The sequence below is a fragment of the Marmota flaviventris genome, chromosome 19, assembly GCF_047511675.1.
Source record: "Marmota flaviventris isolate mMarFla1 chromosome 19, mMarFla1.hap1, whole genome shotgun sequence".
Taxonomy (NCBI): domain Eukaryota; kingdom Metazoa; phylum Chordata; class Mammalia; order Rodentia; family Sciuridae; genus Marmota; species Marmota flaviventris.
In genome coordinates, this window is record NC_092516.1 from 34,074,304 (window position 1) to 34,101,289 (window position 26,986).

At 42.8% G+C, this 26,986-nt stretch overlaps 1 pseudogene; it reads right to left on the bottom strand.

The window, feature by feature from the left end:
• Nucleotides 1-26,986, bottom strand: LOC139702875 (guanine nucleotide-binding protein subunit alpha-12-like; annotated as a pseudogene).

The window sequence follows — 26,986 nt, forward strand, 5'->3', positions numbered from 1 at the left end:
GTGAACTCCCCATGTGATGGTGTGTATAGGTGAACAGGCCTTCCCCCGCCCACCCAAGTTCAGCACCCTTCACCCACCCCCAGGGGTTGATGAGTTTCTGGCTGCCAACATGCAGGTGAACCTGGAAAAACTTTTATCAGCCTGACAGATGGAGTGATCAGAACAGACAGTGTACTAGTCTGACACTGAGGTACAGGTCACTTCAATTTTTGACATCTGAGTTGCTAACCACACCTGAGGTTCCTTAGAGAGAATGGCACCAAAAATCTGCAGGGCTGAGACACACAGAGAACTGCTCATTTGCAAGGGTTTCCTATGGTCACACCCAGTGAAAGAAAACCCACCTTCCTCCAGAGGCAGGCTGCTGGCCACAGCCAGGGGAAGGCTGGGTAGGTAGCAGTCCTCACTGTGCTAATCACAGTTCCACAAGCCTGGAAGGAACCTCACGTCTGTGTACTTTTATGGCCCTCAACCCTGGCTTTGCATCTGAATCTCCCAGGACAGTAGGAATCCATGTATATGATGTTTGAATCTGGGCAGCCTTGGCTTTGTCAGCTGAGCCAAGTATATCCCACAGCCACCTGCACCAACCAGGAACACAATCTGAGAACACTCACGGCTCTGTACAGCAATAGAAGCACGTTGTCTGGCAAGAATGAGGCAGAAAGGAGCACTGAGAACAAGGGCCACTGCCCAAAGGTGCTGGTGGGCAGGCCATCTGTAGAAGCCTGGATTTCTCCAGGGAAGGCAGGCTTCAAGAGGGCTCATTGACAGAACTCTGTAGCACTGTGGCAGGATCTAAGGCTGCACTAGCACCCTTGCTAGCTTCCAGGAGCCTAGAAGAGGGAGATGAAGATCCCCACTATTTTCTAAAGGAGGAAACTCCACATGCTGGCAACTTTTGGGTCAGAAGACGCCTTGTAAGTAAGATATGGTTTATGTCCTTGCCATTAGGTGGGGAGGGAAGGGTAAGGAGTACAAAGCACCACTGTGTGCATGCGGACAGGGCACCACGGGGGCCCAGGGCTGCCCCGAATCCACACTGCTGCTGGGGCATTAAGGCAGGTCCATGGCTCTCAACCTCGTCCTCCATGGAAGGGAGTGGGGACCCTGACACAGATCCTCGGCTCAACCTAATATACCTGGACTGGGGGCGCTTAGGACATTGGCACAAGTTTTAAAGGCAGTGAGTTCACTTGGGAGGTGGCACTCAGGCCCTGCACCAGAGATGGAGGGCCAGCAGGCACTGTGCCCAGCAGCACTGGCATGCATCTCTACAAGCTACCACTAGGCGAAGCTTTTGGGTTAGTCTCAGTGAAGACTCAGAGGTTAGAGAGAAAAGCCATGTGCAAGGCCAGCTGGTTTTTGTGTTTTAGTCATTAAAGAGAGAATGTGTGCGCACACACCATCCTCGATTAAATTGTGTCAGGAAAGGAATGCAGTTCCTGTAAAAAGAAGGCTGTGTTATTAGGTATTGCAGATTAACACCAATGTGAGCACTGGGATTTTCAGTAGTTTCACTAGTCCCCAAATCAGTAGCTAACATGGAGTTCCCACGTCCTCTTGCCTAGAGCTCGTGGCTGGGCTGGAGCCCAGCGTTCTTGAGCCAGGTATTCGACGGCATGGATCTGAGAAGCCCTGCAGGACCACACAGGCCACAAGTGCCAACAGCCACGCAGGCTGCCTCACAAAGGCACGAGGGGGCTTCCTCTCACTGCAGCATGATGTCCTTCAGGTTCTCCTGCAGGATCGTGTCTTTCACAGCATGGAACACGAAGCGGATGTTCTCGGTGTCTATGGCAGAAGTGAAGTGGTGGATCAGCAGCTTGCTGTGGTCTTGTCTCTTTCTGACAAAACACTGGACCAAGTGCTGCTGGACGTCCTCAGTTGGTAAAGTTGCCCTTGAAATCCAGGAAGTGCTTCCTGATGCTGACCATCTTCACACTCTCCACCAGAAAGTCCCCCTTCTTGAGGAAAAAAAATATGGAGATGTTGAAGAAGAGCAGTTGATGATAGTCTCAAAGATGTTCATCGACTCCATCAGCCAGTTGGTGTGCCTGTCCTCTGTGAGAACCTTGTTGTATTAGCTAGAGGACATCATGAACAGGATTGACATGTTCTCATTAAACACTGGAATCACTTTGGTGTTGAGACCGCTGGCCACCCACATCCAGCATCTTAAGAAGGTTTTTAAGAACAATGAAGTCATGTTCCACAATCTCCTTGGTGGCCTTCCTGGTGTCCTGCTTACTAAGGAAGTAGTTCTGTAAAATACAGGACAAGGAGACATTCAGGAGAAAATAAGAACCAAAATATGGCAAAAGGAAAGGGTGAAGGCAAAAGTTACCCTAACTTTGCAAGAAGTTTAACCAAAAACTAGAAACAAATTTGCAGAGTTATACATTCACTTTGAAACAAAGTTAAAAAGGACTGAATGCCTCATTTCAAAATGAATGGAGGCTCATTCAATCTGAGGAGGAATGATCAGAAGCTCTATTGCCAAGTCCCATGGGAAGATCTCATCTAGTTTCTTCTCCAGAAGTCACTGTACTCCAAAGAGTATGGTGACTGAGACTGGATCCCTGGTTGCTTCATGGCTGTGGTGCACCTGCTGCCTAGGAATGTTTCTGTGCAAGGTACAGGATGCTCTGTTGCTATGGTGACGCCCTTCCCAAAGAGGCTCTGTGCAAGAGTCTTATCAATCTCAACCTTGGTAATCAGGCACAGAGCTTCTGAGGCTAGAAGAATTCTAAGCCTGACAAGACAACCACAATGTTTCACTAGCGCGGCTACTTCTGAGCTGGTGGCTTAACAGTAACTCGGACAATGGGCCACCTGAAGTGCTGCAGGAAGCTCCAAGCATTGCAAAGTGGAACACCTACAAGAATGTTTCTAGCCCTGTAATCTTCTAGTGCACAAAGAACACAATGCCTCCATAGTCCTTAACTTCTTGATTATGAGATCCTATGTAAATAAACTTGCTGGGCCAGCTCTTCAGTTGCGTTTCTCCATCACAGTGCAACAGATCCCAGCTCTAGCTCAACACCTGTGTGTGTGTTTTTCTTAATCCACTTCCCCTCACAGGTTTCTTGGGTTCAGCTCTGCAGGGTGAGGCAGACTATCTTTTTCTTTTTGTTTCTATACAATAGATATCTTCTTTGTTTCTCACTTCTAGAACATAACATTCCAAAACCTTACTATGACTTCATTTAGGTTTTGCAATGCTATTTAAATTTAGTCTGCAGTATATTTAATTTTCTTGTCTTAGAAAACTTTGTTTTTGCCTTTGGTTTGGTTGTCTGTATTCTTCCTTTTTTTTTTCTTCTCATAACAGGGATTGACCCCAGGGATGTTCGTCCACTGAGCACATCCTTCGCCCTTTTATTATTATTATTATTATTATTATTATTATTATTATATTTTGAGACAGGGTCTTGCTAAATTGCTGAGAGCCTTGATAGTTGCTGAGGCTTGCTTTGAACTTGTGATCCTCCTGACTCACTGTTTTGAGCTGCTGGCAGCGTAGGCCTGTGCTTAGCTGTATTCTTCCTTCTTAGAAGAAAGAGAATGCAGAAAAATGAGAACCAGTAAGAAATAAAACATCAACAAATGAATAGGTGAATACAATTATTTCTAATGTACAAACCAGTGTCTCTAAGTTTTCATGCATGAGTCTCTCAGTCTAATTCTAACACTGTGAGGAAGCTGACGGACACTGGGTTTCCTGTCATGTTCTTCAGAAAGGCTTGTTCAACTGCCTCTCAAATGCATTGTGATAAGAAGAAACTAAAATAGAAGATGGAAAGACCTCACCTGACAATAATGGCTGCCATTGTGCCATTTAAAACTGTCTTGCCACACTGGATACCATCTGCTACACAGGTGGCTGGGAGAGAAGCCCAGACCATTTCTGGCACAAAGAGCACTGGGTGGATGTACAGCAGCTGAGACATCAACTTCTGTGGTTCAGAGTTACAAGTGGTCCCAGAAATACAGAAAATAACTAATTGCTCACTTGCCTCTTCAGAGAAGAGCTTCACTTCCACACAAATACAGCTATGGGGACACACATCTGTGCACACCCACACCCATTTTGGATTCCTCCCACTTGTGCTTGGTAACCAATACCCACAGTGGAGAGCAGCTGACAATCTGAAGCCTGACTCACAACAAAAAGCCTGATTTGTTTCTCAGCTTCAATAGGGGTTAAAGCTACTTCTGGGCTCTAACTGAGGTGAACACATAATCACTGCCCAAATGGAGAGACTTTGAGAGCAAAAGGGGGCACTGTTAATAATCAGGCTAGGGCAACAGGCACACCACAGGACTGTCCCAGGCAAACAGGATGCAGTTCCCTAGGTTCTAGCATCCAAGAAAACAAGCTCCACACTTACAGGAGACGGTTTTGTTCTAAACACCATCCTAAACCCTGTATGTCTGTTATTCTTTAAGACTCACAAACTGTGGGTTAATCATTACTCATTGTACAAATGAGGAAACTGAGGCTCAGACAGCATAAGAGGTACTTTCTAAAACAAAACCTGGGTCTGCATGGCCCGGGCTCTTTGACTCTTAGTCCTCACTCTGGGGAAATGAACTAATCTTTTTCATTTGGTGCTAAGGATAGAAGCCAAGGCCTTGCTCATGTTAAGCACGGGCTCTACCACTCAGCTATACCCCTCAGTCCCAGAAGCAAAAAATTCTGATATGTGAGATCCTTTGAAAAAACCAACATTGAGACATAGATTTATTTTACAAATACAGTAAAATTGTCAAGTATTAGTAGAGGCCTGTGTGCTCAAATATGATGTAAAATATCAACTTTCTCCTTTTGGGGAAATTCAAGGATAAAACACTAATCCAAGTAAAATAAAAATGCCATAGGATTAAAGCAAAAACAACCTTGGAAAAAATCTAAAATCTAAAGAATGACACGGTAAAGAGCAAGCCTTTAAATTCCAAGAATTATCCTCTGTTAAAATCAAACAAGTTCTGTGAGATACCAAATCAATTCATGATTGTTTTTACTTTAACTTTTATTAACTTTTCATTTTTCTAACATATAATCCATTTTCCAAACAAGTATATTACAAGACAGAGTTCGCAGGCTTGAACTCTATCTTGTAATATACTGTACACCCTGCACATTCTGTTGTTAAGATATGAATGGACTGGCACTTACTTTTTTTTTGGTATTTCATAGCATTTAGTTTTATTTGTTTCTCTTACCTACAATTGTCAGATTGTTTCCATTCTTGCCTCTACATTTTGCTTTTAGTATTTATATTTCAGATAACTTTTCATACATTTTGCCAAATTTGCTCCAAAAGAACCCACTGAGAAGATCATAATGCTATAATTTGTATCTCTTGAACAAAACTAATATTTATCCTACTTAATTCACATAGATTTGTGAAATAGATCCAAGTTTATGCACTTCTGTTATACAGTCTCCTAAGCCTGGATTCTAAATTTGATTGTACTTGCCTCATGTGAAAAAGGACAAATTTTCCTTAGGTTTAAGTAAAAATCAAATGATGGGGAATTATATTGTTTAGAATTTATTATCTCTGCAGAATGTTCTTATTTCCATGTAGTCACCTACTTTTCCTAGTATATAGCACCCTTTCCACTTTCCAAAGAGCAGTAGCAGATGTAAGACCACCACTCCATTTATATGCTTTGTAAAGAAGAAATCAAGAAAAATGACATGTCACTGAGTAGACTTAAAAGTATTTCCACACCTAGGAAATAGCCTGGACAAGAGAGACAGCACACATGCAGTTACAAACATGAAGTCGCAGCAGCTCACCCCACTAAGAACACAAGGTGAAAACAGAACCATCTCTAACATAACTATTTTTTTCCACTAGCATCATAAAATACTGCTTTGCATGTATTTGCACATAAGAACAGATGTCTTCTACTCAATCTTGTAAGATAGTTTGGGCTGATTGGCAGGTAACACTTGAAAAATATAGCAATTCTAAACCCCAAAATTTTTCATTGAGTTCCATTAATGATTTAAAATCAGGATGCACTAGGGACAGTGGTTTGGATCTGCGGTGTCCCCTAAGGCCCATGCACTGGAGGCTTTGTCTTGCTATTGGGAGGTAGTGGAATTTTTAGAAGGCGGGGGTAAATTAAGAGGTAGTCAAGTCAATGAGGGTGTGCCCTTGAGGAGGTATTGGAACACGGGCCCCTTCCTGTTTCTCTCTTTCCTTCTTGACTGCCATGAGGTCAATAGACCTGCTATGCTTCATGCTCCAACCATAAGATTCTGGGCACCCACAGGCCCTAAGCAACAGGATAAGCAACCATGGACTGAACCATGACTGTTTCAGTCATGGCTTTGGCTCTGAGATCAAGAGCCAAAGTGAACCTTTCCTCCTTTTAAGAGGGTTATCCAGGTTTTTTTTTTTTTTTTTTTTTTTTGTCATGGAAAACTGACTAAAACACTAAGTTATGCCATGGAAACATCTCAGACATCTCAGGAGTTCAAACGAGAAAGGTGTTGTCCTTGGGCACATGGCATGTCCTCAGTGGATGTTCAGGCAGCTTGTCATTGGGTCCCTGAGGAACACAGGCTGATGGTGGCTGCACCAGAGGCAGAAGAGGGCTTTCTGCACATCTTATATTAGAAATACACAGCACTAAAAAGTTAATAAAGGTGATGTTGACTCTACAGCTGGGAAATACAGACTGCTAGAGCACACAGAGAGGTGGAGCATATGTGGGTGGAGACTGTGGGATTTCCCCCTATATGCTAGCCCATGTTTTATACATGCAATCATGTCTGTCCTTGAATTCCCCTGACCCCTGATTTCCCATGATCTAAAACATTAACCAAGCCTTGAAATAAACAGTCATACTTTTGCAGATAACCACATCCATCATCAGGCCGGGTAGACTGACTCTGTGCCCTGCCATCTAAATCTATCCTACCCAGTAGTAAGTACTGATTCATCCCAAAGAGTGCCACATAACCCTTCCCGTTTTCTCAGTGTCCCCAGCTCATCTGTGGCATTCAACTCATTCAGCAAACATGAAACCATGCCCAGCACTGCTACCTGGAAGTGGTTGGGTGGCCAGGAACATTGTGGCCAGCCCTGGCTAAAGTTGAACATGGCCTGAGTCTAAACCCTTGCTGAGAGAGTAAAAGTGACAATGGTGACAGAAAAACCACATATCCAACCTCCAGGGGACACCTCTCTGTGTGCTTTTCTGCCTCAGGTAGTGAACAAAAGCCATATTTGGATGTCTAGGAAGCAAGGGAAGAGGGGTAAAGCCAGAATTTGCTTGGACCTTGCTCTCACCTCCCACTGTGCGCTCACCACGTTCAGACCCAACTGGGAGCCTCTGCATGTCTCATCTCTCTCAGGTTCTCTGCACCATGACCTCCAGCTATGTCTCCTTAGACACCCAACTCTGTCCTTTCCACTCAAAGAAACTGCTGGCTCCCCCATGTCCCCTCTGTGTTTTGAAATTCCCCATCTGGACAGTGAGCTCAACTGGCCTTTCTCTCAGGGGATCTAACTGTTAAAGACTGATATTACATATATTTCGCCCTCTTTTTGAACATGATTCATCTGGGACAGGAAATCTCGACCCTGAGAAAAGTCCACCGTAGCAAAGTCCACTGCTTGCACTCATTCTCTTTTTCTCAAGGCTTTCCCTGGTTCTAGGGGTCATAGAACATGTATTTCTCTTCAGTTCCAGAGACCTTGGCTCCCATCAGGGCAAGGGAAAGTGAGAGAAGCAGAGTTAGCAAGGTGTAGAGAACCTCCTGGGGAAGAGGTAGACGGAGCTTCCTAGGATGACTCTTTTTCTGGGGGTGGGGTACTGGGCATTGAAAGGGCTCAACTACTGAGCCCCCCCTTTTTTGTATTTTATTTAAAGACAGGGTCTCACTGAATTGCTTTGCACCTTGCTGTTGCTGAGGCTGGCTTTGAACTTGCAATCCTCTTGCCTCAGCCTCTCTAGCTGCTAGGACTGCAGGCATGCACCACCATGCCCAGCCTCTTGGATGATTCTTATTCTTATGGACTCTAAGGCTCAGTGGGTGGCTGCACCAAGCAGGACAGCAGGGTGTTTCAGAGTGTTCCCACAAATGAAGGACTTGAGGCCCAGCACAGTCCTGCCCTGTCAACCCATCATCATACTTCACCTTCCCACAAAAATCTTCCTCTTTATTTCCTTCTATAGTGATTTCAATTTCTTTTCTCTCTTGGTACCAGGGACTGAACCTAGGGGTGCTCAACCACTAGCCATATCCCCACTCCTTTATTATATTTTATTTGGAGACAGGGTCTTGCTGAGTTGCTTAGGGCCTCCTTTTTTTTATTTCATTTTTTTATTGGTTGTTCAAAACCTTACAAAGCTCTTGACATATCATATTTCATACATTAGATTCAAGTTGGTTATGAACTCCCAATTTTACCCCAAATACAGATTGCAGAATCACATCGGTTACACATCCACATTTTTACATAATGCCCTATTAGTAACTGTTGTATTCTGCTACCTTTCCTATCCTCTACCATCCCCCCTCCCTCCCCTCCCATCTTCTCTCTCTACCCCATCCACTGTAATTCATATCTCTCCTTGTTTATTTTCCCATTCCCCTCACAACCTCTTATATGTAATTTTGTATAACAATGAGGGTCTCCCTCCATTACCATGCAATTTCCCATTTCTCTCCCTTTCCATCCCACCTCATGTATCTGTTTAATGTTAATCTTTTCTTCCTGCTCTTCCTCCCTGCTCTGTTCTTAGTTGCTCTCATTATATCAAAGAAGACATTTGGTATTTGTTTTTTAGGGATTGGCTAGCTTCACTAAGCATAATCTGCTCTAGTGCCATCCATTTCCCTGCAAATTCCATGATTTTGTCATTTTTTAGTGCTGCGTAATACTCCATGGTGTATAAATGCCACATTTTTTTTATCCATTCATCTATTGAAGGGCATCTGGGTTGGTTCCACAGTCTAGCAATTGTGAATTGTGCTGCTATGAACATCGATGTAGCAGTATCCCTGTAGTACGCTTTTTTAAGGTCTTCAGGGAAAAGTCCAAGAAGGGCAATAGCTGGGTCAAATGGTGGTTCCATTCCCAGCTTTCCCAGGAATCTCCATACTGCTTTCCAGATTGGCCGCACCAGTTTGCAGTCCCACCAGCAATGTACAAGAGTACCCTTTTCCCCACATCCTCTCCAGCACTTGTTGTTGTTTGACTCATAATGGCTGCCAATCTTACTGGAGTGAGATGGTATCTTAGGGTGGTTTTGATTTGCATTTCTCTGACTGCTAGAGATGGTGAGCATTTTTTCATGTACTTGTTGATTGATTGTATGTCCTCCTCTGAGAAGTGTCTGTTTAGGTCCTTGGCCCATTTGTTGATTGGGTTATTTGTTATCTTATTGTCTGATTTTTTTAGTTCTTTGTACACTCTGGATATTAGGGCTCTATCTGAAGTGTGAGGAGTAAAAATTTGTTCCCATGATGTAGGCTCCCTATTTACCTCTCTTATTGTTTCTCTTGCTGTGAAAAAACTTTTTAGTTTAAGTAAGTCCCATTTGTTGATTCTTGCTATTAAGTCTTGTGCTATGGGTGTCCTATTAAGGAATTTGGAGCCTGACCCCACAATCTGTAGATCGGAGCCAACTTTTTCTTCTATCAGACGCAGAGTCTCTGATTTGATATCAAGGTCCTTGATCCATTTTGAGTTAACTTTTGTGCATGGTGAGAGGAGGGGATTCAGTTTCATTTTGTTGCATATGGATTTCCAGTTTTCCAACACCATTTGTTGAAGATGCTATCCTTCCTCCATTGCATGCTTTTAGCCCCTTTATCAAATATAAGATAGTTGTAACTTTGTGGATTAGTCTCTGTGTCCTCTATTCTGTACCATTGGCCACCCGCCTGTTTTGGTACCAGTATGCTGTTTTTGTTACTATTTTTTTTGTTGTTGCTATTGCTGTTTTTGTTACTATTTTTGTTTTTGTTACTATTGTTCTGTAATATAGTTTGAAATCTGGTATCGCTATACCGCCTGATTCACACTTCCTGCTTAGAATTGCTTTTGCTATTCTGGGTCTTTTATTTTTCATATGAATTTCATGATTGCTTTATCTATTTCTACAAGCAATGCCACTGGGATTTTGATTGGCATTGCATTAAACCTATAGAGAACTTTTGGTAATATCGCCATTTTGATGATGTTAGTTCTGCCTATCCATGAACAGGGTATATTTTTCCATCTTCTAAGATCTTCTTCTACTTCTCTCTTTAGGGTTCTGTAGTTTTCATTGTATAAATCTTTCACCTCTTTTGTTAGGTTGATTCCCAAGTATTTTATTTTTTTTGAGGATATTGTGAATGGAGTGTTTTTCCTCATTTCCGTTTCAGAAGTTTTGTCGCTGATATACAGAAATGCCTTTGATTTATGCGTGTTGATTTTATATCCTGCCACTTTGCTGAATTCATTTATTAGTTCTAGTAGTTTTTTTGTAGACCCTTTTGGGTCTGCTAGGTATAGAATCATGTCATCCGCAAATAGTGATAATTTAAGTTCTTCTTTTCCAATTTTTATGCCTTTAATTTCTTTCTTTTGTCTAATTGCTCTGGCCAGTATTTCTAGAACTATATTGAATAGAAGTGGTGATAGAGGGCATCCCTGTCTTGTTCCAGATTTTAGAGGGAATGCCTTCAATTTTTCTCCATTCAGAATGATGCTAGCCTGAGGCTTAGCATAGATAGCTTTTACAATGTCAAGGTAAGTTCCTGTTATCCCTAGTTTTTCTAATGTTTTGAACATAAAGGGATGCTGTACTTTGTCGAATGCTTTTTCTGCGTCTATCGAGATGATCATATGGTTCTTATCTTTAAGTCTATTGATGTGGTGAATAACATTTATTGATTTCCATATATGGAACCATCCTTGCATCCCAGGGATGAATCCTACTTGATCATGGTGCACAATTTTTTTGATGTGCCTTTGTATCCGATTCGCCAGAATTTTATTGAGGATTTTTGCATCTAGGTTCATCAGAGATATTGGTCTGTAGTTTTCTTTCTTGGAGGTGTCTTTGTCTGGTTTCAGAATCAGGGTGATGTTGGCCTCATAGAATGTATTTGGAAGAGCTCCCTCTTTTTCTATTTCCTGAAATAACTTGAAAAGTATTGGTATTAATTCTTCTTTAAAGGTTTTGTAAAACTCCGCTGTATACCCATCCGGTCCTGGGCTTTTCTTGGTTGGTAGTCTTTTGATTGCTTCTTCTATTTCATCCATTGATATTGGTCTGTTCAAATTGTGTGTATCCTCCTGACTCAGTCTGGGCAAATCATATGTCTTAAGAAATTTATCAATGTCTTCACTATCTTCTATTTTATTGGAATATAGGTTTTCAAAATAATTTCTAATTGTCTCCTGTATTTCTGTAGCATCTGTTGTGATATTGCCTTTTTCATCCTGTATGTTAGTAATTTGAGTTCTCTCTGTTCTTCTCTTCGTTAGCATGGCTAAGGGTCTGTCAATCTTATTTATTTTTTCGAAGAACCAACTTTTAGTTTTGTTAATTTTTTCAATAGTTTCTTTTGTTTCAATTTCGTTGATTTCCACTCTGATTTTAATTATTTCTTGCCTTCTGCTGCATTTGCTGTTGTTTTGCTCTTCCTTTTCTAGGGCTTTGAGATGAAGTGTGAGCTCATTTATTTGTTGGTTTTTCCTTTTTTTGAGGAATGACCTCCAGGCGATGAATTTCCCTCTTAAAACTGCTTTCATTGTGTCCCATAGATTCCGATATGTTGTGTCTGTATTTTCATTTATCTCTAAGAATTTTTTGATTTCCTCCTTTATGTCTTCTGTAACCCCTTGATCATTCAGTAACATATTGTTCATTTTCCATGTGATATAGGATTTTCCCTTCCTTCTTTTATCATTGATTTCCAGTTTCATTCCATTATGATCAGATAAAATGCATGGTATTATCTCCACCCCTTTATATTTACTGAGGGTTGCCCTATGGCATAATATATGGTCTATTTTTGAGAAGGATCCATGTGATGCTGAGAAAAAAGTATATCCACTTGATGATGGTTGATATATTCTATATATGTCAGTTAAGTCTAGGTTACTGATTGTGATATTGAGTTCTATAGTTTCTTTATTCAACTTTTGTTTGGAGGATCTGTCCAATGGTGAGAGAGGTGTGTTGAAGTCACCCATAATTATTGTTGTGGTCTATTTGATTCTTGCACTTGAGGAGAATTTGTTTTATGAACGTCGCAGCACCATTATTTGGTGCATAAATATTGATAATTGTTATATCTTGTTGGTGAATGGTTCCTTTTAACAGTATATAATGTCCTTCCTTATCCCTTTGGATTAACTTAGTCTTGAAGTCGATTTTATTCGATATGAGGATGGCCACCCCTGCTTGCTTGTGAGGACCGTGTGCGTGGTATATTTTTTCCCAGCCTTTCACCTTCAGCCTGTGTATGTCTTTTCCAGTCAGATGTGTCTCCTGGAGGCAGCATATTGTTGGATTTGTTTTTTTAATCCATGTTACCAGCCTATGTCGCTTTATTGGAGAGTTTAAACCATTAACGTTTAGAGTTACTATTGATATATGGTTTGTACTTCCAGCCATGTTTGATTATTTATCTCTCTTTTTTTTTAATTTAGTTTGTTTCTCCATGATTAGCTTCCCCCCACCATCTGTCTTTACTGAGGTACTTCCCACTGTTGGCTTTGGTTATTGTTTTTCATTTCTTCCTCGTGTAGTGTTTTGCTCAAGATGCTTTGCAATGCTGGTTTTCTGGCTGCAAATTCTTTTAGCTTTTGTTTATCATGAAAGATTTGTATTTCGTTGTTGTACCTGAAGCTTAATTTTGCTGGATACAGAATTCTTGGTTGGCATCCATTGTCTTTCAGTGTTTGAAATACGTTGTTCCAGGATCTTCTCGCTTTCAGCGTCTGTGATGAAAAATCCGTTGTTAACCTTATTGGTTTACCCCTGAATGTAATCTGCCTCCTTTCTCTTGTAGCTTTTAATATTTTCTCTTTGTTCTGTATATTGGATATCTTCATAACAATGTGTCTTGGCGTTGGTCTACTGTGATTTTGTATGCTCTGTGTCCTGTATGCATCTACAATTTGTATATCTGTTTCCTTTTTTATTTCTGGAAAGTTTTCTGTAATTATTTCATTTAGCAGGTCACTCATTCCCTTGGTTTGAATCTCTATACCTTCCTCTATCCCGATGACTCTTAAATTTGTTTTTTTTTATGTTATCACATATCTCTTGGATGTTTCTCTTGTGATTTTTAACCAGCCTATCTGAGTTGGCTAGACTCTTTTCAAGATGATATATTTTGTCTTCATTATCTGACATTCTGGCTTCTACTTGCTCCACTCTATTAGTGATACTCTCATTTGAGTTTTTAATTTGGTTTATAATTTCCTTCATTTCTAAGATTATTGTTTGATTCTTTTTTATAATCTCTATCTCCTGATAAAGATGCTTAACTTCTTCTTTTATCTGTTTATGTAATTCAATGTGTTCTTTCGCTGCTTGAATTTGCTGTCTCGTATCCTCTTTAGTTCTTTATATGACCATTTTTCTGATGACTCTATATCCTCCTGAATATTTAGGTTGTCCTGCATTGTTTGTACTCCTTTTCTTCCTTGCTTTTTCATGCTGCTCATGTTGCTTCTTGTTCTGTTTGACTGCTGAGTTACTGTTTACTCCTATAAATTTATTTGATATTTGGGAGGAAAGGTATTAGAAGGGAAGGGAAGAAGTCACTAAAGAGAATGAGAGTAAGCAGGTAGAATTCAAGGAAGGGGGAATAAGAAAATTGAAAAGAAATGAAAAGACAGAAGAAAAGAATTAAAAAAAAGAAAAAGAAAAAAAAATAGAAAATTAAAAAGAATTAAAAATAATAATAATAATAATGAAAATTAAAATTAAAAAAATAAAATAAAATGAATTAAAAAATATTTTAAAAAAACAGCAACAAAAAAAAATTTAATAAATGCAGTCTTAGAGTTCTATTAACTACTCTTCCAGTAGGTGGAGCTGTGCCCACCGGGCCAAGCTTCTCCTCTCAGTAGGCGGGAGCCAATCACTGTGCAGCAGCTCTTCCTCCCGGACTGGGCGGGTCTCCAATCTTGAGTGCCTAGGGCCTTCTCTTGTGTCTAGTCACTTCCCCACTTTTCCTCGAGCCAGGCCCCTCTCACTGGTGACACTCACCACAATACTGGCTACACGCCAGGTCTGCTACTCCTGTGATCCCTGTTTTCATGAACGCCTGGGCACACTCTCCCTGTTTGCCATTCCCTCGGACCCTAAGTTTGTAGAGCTTGGGGCTGAGAACCCCCAGCGAGTTTGCTTGCCCTCTGGTAGCCACGCCCCCGGAAGCTGGTGCAAGAGACCTCAGTTGTCAGCACTGGTGGGAGCGGTAGCTGGGAGTTCCGAGCCGCGGGTCCCGTGCCACTCCTGATTCCCCCGTGCGGGCAGGGCTGTTCACAGAGCCGGGCCGGCGGGGGCCCAGGCAGGCAGCGGCCGTTCGTACGTTTGCTGCAACGTGTGGGCAGTGGCCGTTTAGGCGGCGGCCGGCGGGACTGTGCCCCTGCTCCGCGTTGCCGAGATTCACTCGTCTGGGACAAATTGACACCTCCAATAAACTTACTAATTCCCGGCAGGTCTCCTTTCAGCGGAATTTTGCTAGAAGTTTCTCAGCAGGTAGCATGTAGGTGTATTAATGGGTCTCTCCGATCCCATTACTGCGGAGGCATTGAAAGTGCTGCCTCCTCGCCGGCCGCCATGTTGGGTCCTGCTTAGGGCCTCCTTAATTTGCTGAGGGTGACTCTGAAATCATGATGCTCTTACTCAGCTTCCTGAGCTGCTGAGATTATAGGCATGTGTCACAGCACCCTGCCCGATTTCTATTTCTTTAGGATCCCAACTACCTTCTCCAAACAGAGATTTTGAAATTTTAAAGTACTATAGTAAAATACTGTCATTCCCATTTAATTAGAATCTGTGAGGAACGGGCCGACAAACTGTACTGTAGTGATCCTACATGTCACCTTATGCTACAAGTAGTTAACTGCAAAGCACAATGATTCACTCTGTTATCTCCCCAGTGTAACTATCATTATTGCTGCATCAGACTGTATCCATAGAAGGAAAAAAAGTTGCAGAGGTGAAAGTACATATCAAACAGAATCTGCACATGTTACTGCATTTTAAAACAAGGTAATCACATATATTAAGATGGACTGTGCCTGCTATCAAGAACACAAGCAACAATAAAGGCTGGCAAGGATATGGGGAAACTCATACATTGCTGGTGGGACTGCAAATTGACGGAACCACTCTGGAAAGCAGTAAGGAGATACCTCGGAAAACTTGGAATGGAACCACCATTTGACCCAGTCATCCCACTCCTAGGTTTATAGCCAAAGGATCTAAAATCAGCATACTACAGTGACGCAGACACAACAATTGTTTATAGCAGCTCAATTCACAATAGCTAAACTATGGAACCAACCTAGGTGCTCTTCAACAGATGAATGGATATATATACATGGAATATTACTCAGCCTTGAAAAGAATGAAATTATGGCATTTGCTGGTAAATGGATGGAGCTGAAGAATATTATGCTATGTGAACTAAGCCAATCCCAAAGAACAAATGTGCAGATTCTAATTCCCAATAATGCAGGTGTGGAGAATAGAGGTATTTTAGATTAGACAGAGAGGAGTGAAGGAAGGGGAAGGGTCATGAGGGTAGGATTGACAGTAGAATGAATGGTACATTATTACCCTATATGCAGATATGATTATATGACCAGTGTAACTCTACCTCATGTACAACCAAAAGAATGAGAACTTATACTCCATTTATGTAAAATGTGCCAAAATGTATTCTACTGTCATGTGTAACTAATTAGAATAAAATAGTTTTTAAAAAAGGATGAAATATGCCTAACTGCAATATGTCTAGACCAGGTGGCCAGCAGAGATAGGAATTGGCAAACTATGAGTTGAATTTGAGCCAAAATTATTGGGACTTTTAAAGGTGTAGAAGAGAATTTAGTTTGAACAGAATCTTCTCACACAGTCATGCATCATTTAACGCTCAGGATAAGGACTGAAAAAATGTGCCCATAGGAAATCTGTCTTTGGGGGAAGTCACAGAGTTCACTTACAGAGGCTAAGTTGGCTCCTATATCAACAGGCGATACTATCGTGTGAGATCAATATCATATATGTGGACCATCACTGACCAAAACATTATCATGTGGCATGTGGGTGTACTTGAAGGCTGTCCACTACAAGGGAGAGTGTGAACTTCTGATTTGCTATGAGAGAACCCAAGCAGCTCTGATGCTTAAAGACGTCATGAATAGAAATTGAATAAGCGGAGCATCTATGCAATTGGTTTTCCACAGCAACATGACCTGCTTCCTGACAGCCAGGACCTGAGAGAGAGCTGCCAAGGAACTCATGGTCACTTGGAAGGCTGCTGGGTGCTCATTCAACTCTGAACATCCAGGGCTGCAAAACTAGGTGGACACTCACTCTCAGCTGATAACACAAATCAACCTACATTTACTCCTGCTTGGAATGGGGTCATCAGAATCATGTAAGACATTAAAATGCAAAATAAAACTTCAAGCACAGCATGAATAACAAACATTATCTTGTTGATAAGGTCCAAGAGTGGCAAAAGAAAGTCTTGCAGCTTAAATGTGGAATCAACCCAATGCCCACTGAGGGATAAACAGATGGACAAAAGATGTTATCTTCTCTTCTGCTATTCAGCCTTAAGAAAATGGGAAATTCTGACCCCTTCTCCAGCAATGTAGGATCTTGAGGACAGTACACAAAGTGAAATGACCCAGACACAGTGGGACACATACTGTATGAGTTCACAGTCCTCAACACAGAGGGTTCTCAATTTCATAGAGACAGAAAGTATAATGATGGCCAAATTGTAGAAGGAGAAGTGGGAATTAATGCTTCATGGGTGAAGAATGTCTGTTTATGGTGATGGAAAAGCTCTCCAGATGGATAATACAGCTCATGCCCCACATGATGACGTTATGGCCAACGATGGAACAATGCACCACATACATGAATTTCTCCCACAGTATGACAGCACAGTGAGATTATAGCCATCTCAGTTGGTGTAAGAGCACTCTAGGATGTTTATACAATGATGAATCACCCTATAACACATTTTTAGGAATATATCTCCATTATTAAGTGAGACATGCACGTAATTGACACCACTCACCCTCTACACACCACGATGGTTAACATGGCAAGTTTTCTACACATTTAACCACATTCTGTAGACAGAAAGATAAAACATGGATTGAATGCCCAGCTGGAAAGCAAAAGGCTGAGTTAGGACGTTTGGAAGCAGCTTCCCAGTTCCACTGGGTGCTGGGTCACATCCCATGCACTTCCCATCTTTTCAGTAAATACTATTCTCTGTCTTCAATGGGAAAATCTCCCATTTGTTTCCTTTTCTACATGTGAGGCTTTCCATAGGGTGCATGGGTGATAATGAAATATGCAGGTCAAGAGCAATGTCTGTGCTCCTAAATATGCTATGTAACTGAGAGAGATTGATTGGAACTGAGAGGCTAACCTGAGGTGATCCATAGACTCCCAGAAAGTGTAGACACTCTGGGAAAACCATGAGCATGGGTACAATTTCCTATGATTTTATGACCTCAAAAGGAATCCTTGTGTCAAACATGCCTAAGTGCAGAGTGTGTGTCCCCTTAACAGATTTCTGAAAACAGTGAAGACCAGTGGTACTTAGCAGATTAGATTTGCTAAACTGAGTGTTTCCTTTTAGGGTTTTCAAGTGATAATTCAGTGTATGTGGGTTCTTTTGTACATACTGAGCTCCTTCTTGGGAGGTCATGTCATTTCTGCCCTCCCCCTTCTTCCTTGCCATACTCCTTAATCTCCCACTGCACTGAACTCTGAAATGGAAATGCCCAGAGGCTGGGTATCTAACATGTGTTGTGTTGAGAATGGAGAGAAGAACCCATGTCTAGACAGAAGTGAAAAAGGGGTCAGAGACAAAGTGGACAGAGTTTGGATTAGTAGCAGCAGAGACCATCTCCTCTAGAACTCTAGAACACCTGACAATTGCAGGTGTTTTCCTTCAAACTGGTTGCCAGGTTGGAATAATCGATGACATCAGAGGCTTCCAACCTTCCTGATTGGAAGGGACAGACTCTGTTGACCACTGGCAGTGCAGTGGGCAACAGTTTGTCCTCAGTACTGTTCTTCACCTGGTTTCTCCTGTTTGGAGAAGAGCGAACAGACTCCTGTTCAACCAAATTCTGGAGAAAGATTTATCTTTCTCTCTAAGAACCTAGGTTTTGTAGAAGGAAGACAGAGTATTGGAGAACTTATGGAGGATCAACAAATCTCCCAGTCTGGGCAATCGCCTTCCCTGCCAAGCACCTCAGAATCCCACCTGGAGGTGGTGGTAGATGATGAGGTGGCAGGTCCATCAGGTGAGGGAGCTAGAGTGAGAACTGATTTGACATGATGACTGGTAAGGAGGAAGGGATAGAGCAGCCAGAAAGGTGGGAAGCCCACTTTTGAAGTTCAGAATAGGCCACGGGACAAGGAAGTCCACATGGATGGAAAATCTGCAGAGAAAGGAATTGGGCTAGAAGATGAGATCTAAGTTCAGGAAATGGGTACAGGGGATGTAAAAAGGGTCACTCCACCCATGAGAGAAAGTGTCCATAATGAGAAAGAGTTTTGAGGAACAGGGAGATGGGACAATGGTAAGGAGAAGACAGCTACCAGCCAAGCTAAGAAGGCAACAGTTGAAGGTCTGGGGTGTGGGAGGTGAACTGGTATCAGAGGATGAAAGGATGAGTTCCAAATACAGGAGCCTGACTCTGCTTCCTTTACTCAGGTCTGTGGGTAAAACCCTGCCTCCCATGTCGGTCCTCGAGGAAGAGAGAGTGGACCTCAGAATCTGAGGGAGACTCGGATGATGATCCCCCGGGGATTTTTGATTCAGTACCTTGGGTAGAATCTGGCCTCCTGCCTGAGACCACTGGCCTAAAGAGAAAGAGAGAGTCCTCCACTGAATCTGAGGATGAGCTGGAGGATCTGGAAAGTGAGCTATATCACCCCTGGGATGTGGAGTCACTGTGTGGCCTCAAAATGAAACTCAAAAAACGGCGCGTGAACTCGGTGCAACCAGAACACCATGAGGTTTTCAAGAGGCTTCTAGGTAGGGAGACACCCAGGTAGCGCCCTCCAATCCTGCTCTTTACACAAACAAGGAACTTACAGCCACTGCACTTTTCCAAAGAGCCCTGCTATCCCTGAGATCCCCATTCCTGGAGGACTCAGGACCCATGTACCCTGTGAAACTCTTAGATGATGGATGATTACATTACACCTGAAAAATGACCCTGCTTGGGATCACAGAGCTTGATTCCAATTAACCTCACTGATTGCAGACACTGTGGTTCTAATAGATTTCCTCCTCCCTGAGCGGTGCCTATCAAACTAGAAAATAACATAGAAACTCTAATTCTGAGGTGGTGCATTCTTGGGGGATGATGGGCCCTCGCGGTTTACTCCAAGTTCTTAGTCATACAGACGTCTATCTCTTACCCCAACCCTCACTCAGTTGTTTCCCTGGGGGGTTTCAGGGCAAAGCAGCTTTCCCAGGAATGTTCCTGTCCTTTTCCTATCCAACTGGGATATCGGGCTCTTTTGGGCTCTATTGCACTCCAATCCCACACCTTCTTCAGTGGAGGTCCTATTCTTCTCTCTGTTGTCTATCACCCATGAAGCCCCTTCTGGTTCCCAACTAACACCAGTGTTCTGTTCACAGAAGATCCTGTTGTCAAAAGATTCCTGGCCTGGGACAAGAATCTGAGAGTGTCTGACAAGGTGAGGTTGTTCTCTACTGGGCAGTGATCCTGCTCCAGCACAGCCTGGATGAGGAGGGATTTCTAGCCCACGGTCCTTCTGTCTCCATGTAGAACCAACAAGATGTGCCAAGTCCTGACCCTTTGTGACTTGTCAACATCTCTCTTCAGGGCCTAGCAGTTCCATGCAGTGAGGACAGGTGGACCTTGCTTCTGCTTGGGGTGTTGCATTCCTATCCTCCTCTCTCGGCTATTGTTACCTGAGATTTTGGGCGCCTCTCCTCTTTTATTTTTTTAAATATGTTTTAGTTGTAGATATACAGAATACCTTTATTTTTTATCTTTATGTGGTGCTGAGGATCGAATCCGATGCCTCACATGTGCTAGGCAAGCTCTCTACCACTGAGCCAAAACCCCAGTGCTCAACAGCCTTTTTTCTGTGATGCTAGGGATTGAACCCAGGGCCTTGTGCATGCGAGGCTAGCAACCACTCTACAGAGTGAGCTATATCCCTATTGCTGGGGCTCCTCTCCTCTTTGCACTTCTTGGGACCCCCTGTTCTCCAGCTTACCCAAGACCCTCCTCACCCAGCTGACCTACATGCCTTTCCTCAAAAGGTCCCCTCAGAGCTGATCCTACAGAACACACTAAGTCTCTTCTTCCCCCAACTGCTCTGACTGTCTCAGGTCCTTCCCCAAACCAGCAGGTCTCCTTACGTGGTGAACTTCTCTCAGGGGCACTCTTCACCCCAGACTCCCATTCCTGTCCCCTCTTTCCTCCTCTTCCAGGATGTGACCTCTCTCTGTGTTTTTCTTCTCTCTCCATCAGTACCTCCTGTCTATGGTCATAGCTTATTTTAGCCGGGCTGGCCTCTTCTCCTGGCAGTACCAACGAATCCACTTCTTTCTGGCCCTGTGAGTATTGGGTCTCCTTCATCAATCAGGACTCACTACCTGGGAGGGCAGGAGGGGAGCAGAGGGGCACTAACCTTTCTTTTACTTTTAGCCTCTTTGTCCTGTTTGCTCCGTGTTCATGAGATCACAGCACTGTAATATAGTTTGTTTTTCTTTTCCACACTTCCCTAGTCAAAGCAACACACAAGCTCCCTAAAGGCCAGTTGTTAAAGAGTCAAGGAAACCTAAAGCCCACCTGAGAGGAGTGGAGGAGAGCATGGGCACCTCCTGTCACTGGCAGAGAGACTGGAGGTGCAGCCACATCTGACTGCTCTTCCTTCCTGTATCTATACCAACATTGCTCTGTTTTCTGCCTCTGGATTTCCAAGACAGATGCCCAATTCCCAGCCTGGCACAGGTCCAGTGTAGGGTGGTCCCCTCTGGTTCTTCATACAGGAGTCTTCTCACATTTGTGGCTTTCTACACACACCCTAAAAATTCTTCCAAGATGGGTCCAACCACCCCTTAGGACTGCCCCACAACTGTGTTGCTCAATGCTTTCTAGAAAAGAGCTGGAGTTCTTCAGAAGGTGTGTGTCTGGCAGAGTCCTCTGGACCAAGGCATGGTCCTCTATAACACTTAATAGGGCTGGTGCAGTCCTGTCTGAAGATGGTCCTCTGGGAGTCCGTTTTGGGAAGCTGACTCCAAGGGGAGGTCCTTCTTGGTTGTGCCTCTAAAGAGCAACCTGGTTTCTTTCCCCAGCTACCTGGCCAATGACATGGAGGAGGACAACCAGGCTCCTAAACAAGAAATCTTTCGTTTCCTCTATGGGAAGAGCTACGCCCAGCGTCCCCTGTTCCACAAACTGCGATATCAGTTCATCTGCTCCATGGACTGGAACACTCGGGTTTCCAAGGAGGAGTGTGAGGAGGTGGGTGGTGCTGTGTGTGCTTGTGGGGGGAGAGGGATGGGCTGACTGGAGCGACACAGGAAGGTGGGTGGCTGCAGGTGGGCTCTGGGGAGGAGAAAGCTCAGGAGGGAGGGAAGGACTTCCTGGGCAGTCCTCAGTTTTGCATTTAACCATGTTACTAAGTATTCTTGATGGATCCAAGCAGAAATATTACTAATGTTCAACCACTATTCTACTCAAATCAGGGACAATGATAAAGCTTGTCTCTTGATAAAATCAACTTTTCAAATTTGATGGGAAGGGACACCAAAAGGATTCTATCTGTCAAAGCATCTTTACAAATGCTTAATTTATTTATCTGATATAGGAAAATATACTCGATTTTTATTGAAAAGAAATCTGAAAAAATGTGTCCCACATTTTATATAACATGATCCTGATAAGTGTCGTCCATGTGAGTAATAGCTGAAATAATGTTGTGATATCCGTATATAGCTACTTCATTTGTCACCAGGCTAAATAAATCTAATAATTACACCTTGCTATGTCACCTCCTTTGTAGCTGACAGAACTTAGTTAATAGAATCAAGCCTCTCAACATTGTAGTTTTAGATATTTGTACACTGTTGAATCACAGTGACTAGAAAGTCCAAATCAAGGTGAATAAATTTTAAGGAATGGGAAAATAAATTAACCATAACTTCAAACCCCTCAATATCCGGTAAAGTCATCAGCTTTGGTGGGGGCTCTTTTCCTTTCCAGATTCAAGCTTATGATCCGGAGCTCTGGGTGTGGGGCCGAGATCGCACCCTCATTGCCTAGAAGTCCTGGAACTATGGAGACCTGAGGGGAGGGACAAAACTCTGTATCCCTGGCTTGATGACAGACAGAGTCAGTGATTGTCTATTCAGGATGCTCGAGGATCTAACTTCTTGATCCAGTCCTGTCCACCTCCACCCACAGCCACCCTCTGAAGATGGTGAAATAGCCTGAATCTCCAAGTCAGCTTCATGGTCTCAAACTCCAACCACATAGATGACTCCCTAGAGGTGTGCTGGGGGCTCTGAGGCTACTCAGCCAGACCTGAGAGAGAACCGTTTATCATTCAGAATGTGCTAGAAATCCTTAACCCACAGCAATTGGGCCCACATGTCAGCTCCGATGAATGGTTGATCTTGGTCTAAAGTGAATATCCTTTAGCCATGAATATCTCTCTCCTCCTGAAAATTTCTCTTTACCTCTCCTTAATTCATCTTGGGTCACTTATCCTTTAAGGATACCAAGCATGGAGATGATTTATTTACAGGATTTTCACAGTTTTAGTACATATGATAAATGTTGTTTATTTTGAACTATGTTTATTTTAAATAGTTTTGAGATAGATGTTGTTCAGAAAATTGTTGTTTTTTATTGTTTTTTTGATTAATGTTATAACACGTTTGTGTACATAATTATTTCTCTCAAGATTTTAATCTTTTTATCTATTACTTTTATACCTCAGTAGTATTATCCCATAGTCTTATAAATATAGTTTTTATTTGATGTTCAATCACCGTTATTGTGACTACTGAGCTGCCAGTATTTAACTTGCCTTGATATGTTTTCTGTCATTTTAAAATATGTATCATTCGAGAGCACATGTGTTATGTGCTTGTGAAGAGCACAGCACAGTGCATTTGTGAAAAACTGAATAAAGTTGAAAATCTCCTTACCTTAATGATACATATGATCATGTCATTCCAGATTGGTTGTTTGCTGTCAAATGATACTGCTGTTTAAAGTGTTGTTTTTAATTGACCAAATTTGTAACCTGTGGGGGAGAAAACCACCTCAATTATTTTTCATGTAGCAGAACAACAGAGAAGGTTGTAGAACTTAAACTAGAGACTGGAAACAGGAAACACAGGGAGGACGTTGCGAGAGAGAACACAGGAAGAATAAAAGAAAATTCTGGAGGAATTCCAAAGCCAAGGTAAAAGTAAAACTTCCTGGTAAAAGTCCAAAGACAGGGACACCCAGGGAATGGAAGACTTTGCTACTTGAGTCACAATGGGAGTCTTTTCCGCAACCTATGTATGTTTCTAGTTTTACATAAGTGAAGGAAATCCAAAGGGTATTGTTGAAATAGAAACTCATGAAGGAAAATAAGGTACTAGAGCAGGTTGGGAGAAGAATGAGATGATAGGAAGTGCTAAGGTTGCTAAATAGATAGGCACAGAGAGGAAAGAACTAAGAGTGTGGGCACTGAATGACTGCAGACAAGCATCTTGGGAGATGGGAGAGAATATAGAAGCAGCTGTGGAAAGAAGCAGGTGAAGAAAAGTATCAGCAAGAAGTTAAAACAAAGTTAAAGAGAGGTGGCAACAGAGCCAGTGATGAGATGTGATGTGGGGTTAAAGAGGCAAGTGGAGATGATGTGAAGAGGTTAGAAAGGACCAACATGGAACAAGTTTAAGGTTGGTTGAATGTGTTAAAAGAGGGATGGTGGTTGGGTGAGTTGAGCAAGTGAAGAGGTATAAGTTCCTTGAAGGAAGAAGTCACTAAAGACTGGCACTGTGTAATGCAATTCTGATGCTGATCAATTGCATGGAGGTCACTTGCTACAGATTGAGGCTGCAAGCCCCCTCTACACTGCCCTGTCTTCAGAAACCAGCTGTAAGCTCCAGGTTTCCCAGGCCATTCACACTTCTCACCACTGGTATATATTTGGGGATTCCCAAATATATACTACTGTATAATTCTCTATAATATCCTACTGTATAATTCTCTATAATATCTCACTGAGGTTAGAAGAGCACAATCCTATAATTACTGATTTGTCATGTAAAATAGGACACAAATTGGGACCAGCTAACATAAGAGGCACATGGCTGGAGGTCTAGGAGGGTCTGAATGAAGGCTGTCATGTCCTCTGGATGCAACATCTTCAGAGGACATGGATGTATATGACCTACCAGGGAAGCTGACCTTGGTTTCAGCTGAGTTTTTACAGGAATTTAACTAAGCATTTGGCATGAGTTGGATGAGCAGAGCAATAAACTAGGTTCAAGTGCTGCTCTCTGGGTACTTACCATAGAGTGTGGGAGACAGGTTAGTGTCCAGGTGGTATGGATAGAGATGGGGGAATCACAATGTAAACTATGTAGCGGGAGTGTGGCATCAGGCAGCATTAGGGTCTCCAGACTGTTTTGTTTTTTTTTTTCCCTGATCCCCATGTGTGAAGTGCCCTTCAGAAGACCCTGACCAGCAAAGCCTTCTTGAGGAAAGGCCTGTCTTGGGTAATGCTGGGCAGGCAAGCACTAAACTCTGACTTTGGGGCCCACCGGAAGGCTTCCTTTCTGACCCCACCGATTTGGCCTTCCTATTCCCACTGCAAGACTGAGTTCCTGGCCACACCAGAAGTCCACTTGCACAGCTCACCAGAAATCCATGTTCCTGGGCTCACAGCAGGTCTGAAGGCAAGTACTTGATTTTACTTCCCAAGAGGCTATGCACCCGGTCACTCCCACTTAGGGACTATCTGGAACATGCCTGCTTCGTATAACAGTTCAGAGGAGATATGCTGTGAGCACTGGCTCCCTACAGGCCTTCCGCATTTCTTCCCTGGTTTCTCCTTAGATCAAGGGAATGTCTAGAATGCATTTTCTTGGTGTGGTGTTTTTCCTGATTGAGTCTTGATTCAGTTTAGGTTACACACATCTATACATGTGGTAAAATGGTAAAATACCTACAGACTTCTTGCATAGATGACAATTTCCTAATGTACAGTCTTGTCATGCACATGCATTGGGGTATAATGCATGAATGGTACATTGAACCTGTGTATTCTGTCATTACAAGGTTCCTTGAAACTGTATTTTGATATAAAAAAGCAAAAAATTCTAAACAAGCATTTATCTTGACTAAAAATTACAGAGCTTGGAGAGCACTGTTTAACTCTCATTTTATGGATCTTTGGGAAAGACTGCTCTTATCTATAGCAGCCTGGCAGATTCCTAGAGGGAAGGGCTGGGTTGGTCCTTCTGGAAAAAGTCACAGAAACATCTCTATCATTATTTTGGTGATAACTAAATGGGCATGAGGCTTTACATCTTATTTAGAATAGCCATTTATTTACTTATTTTTTAACTGCCAGGGATGGAAACCAGGGCTACATGCATGCTAGCAATTCATGTACTACTGAGTTATACCCCTAGTCTCCATGAAGAAAATTGAGCTAACAGTTCTGTAAGTCCAAGAGCATGGTTCTGGAATACTAGCAATTCCTCCAGCTCCCCAGACATCACAATGTGGTGCAGAAGTAGAAAGGGAGCAGGCCAAGTGCAAAAAGAGTCATATGCATGGTGTAGACTCCCTAAATAACAACCTGTTCTCATAACTCAGTATGTGAAACCTTCATTAATGCCTTCTGAGGTGAGTGTCCCCATGATCTAATTACCTTCAATTTGGCACCACATATAGAAGGTTCCACCACCTCAATACTGCCACACTGGGGAACAAGCTTCAGGCATTTGAACCACTGGGAGGCACATATCTAGTTTCAGTAAGCTGTCTTCCTCTGACTGTTCCATTTCCTGTGACTCCTTGGCTTGGATGGATTTGCTATCTGCATTACCCAGTATTTGAAGTTTTATGGGTAACAGGGAGGGGCTATAATTTAGAGTGGGGCACTGGGACCAACACTGAACTTATGATAACAAGCCAATTCCAATTGGGGAGAGCCAGCCACACTAGAAATGTCACCACATGATGAGGGGAGGGTGTGAAACTTTGGGCTACATGTCAGCCAGTGCTCCAGGAAGCAGAGGAAGGCTAGAGATTGGGTTCTACTGCAAGACAACTGAAACTATCATGCCTCCCTAATGAATTCCAGTAAAAACTCAGGCCACTGAAACCAAGGTGAGCTTCCCTGGTTGGTGAAGCACTGAGCACATCAATGTCCTGAGGACACAAATGCTTTCACTAGGGCCCCTCCCACACCTCATGTCATGTGTCTCTTTGGGGGCTGGTTCCAATTAGTGTCCTAACTTGGGGGTCCCCGTGAATAGGAAGCTTCTAAGCAAACTCCACTCACCTCCTCCCCAGCAGGTTCTCCACACCTTGTCCTCTCTTCTCAACATCCTCCGTCCTCTGGTGAGTCAAGGTCTCTGCACCTCCAAGAGTGTTTCCCCTCTGTGACCACAGATCCAGTGACATCCTTGGGAAAAACAGAATGAGCGTCAATGGTGGACTTTGGTGGCTTC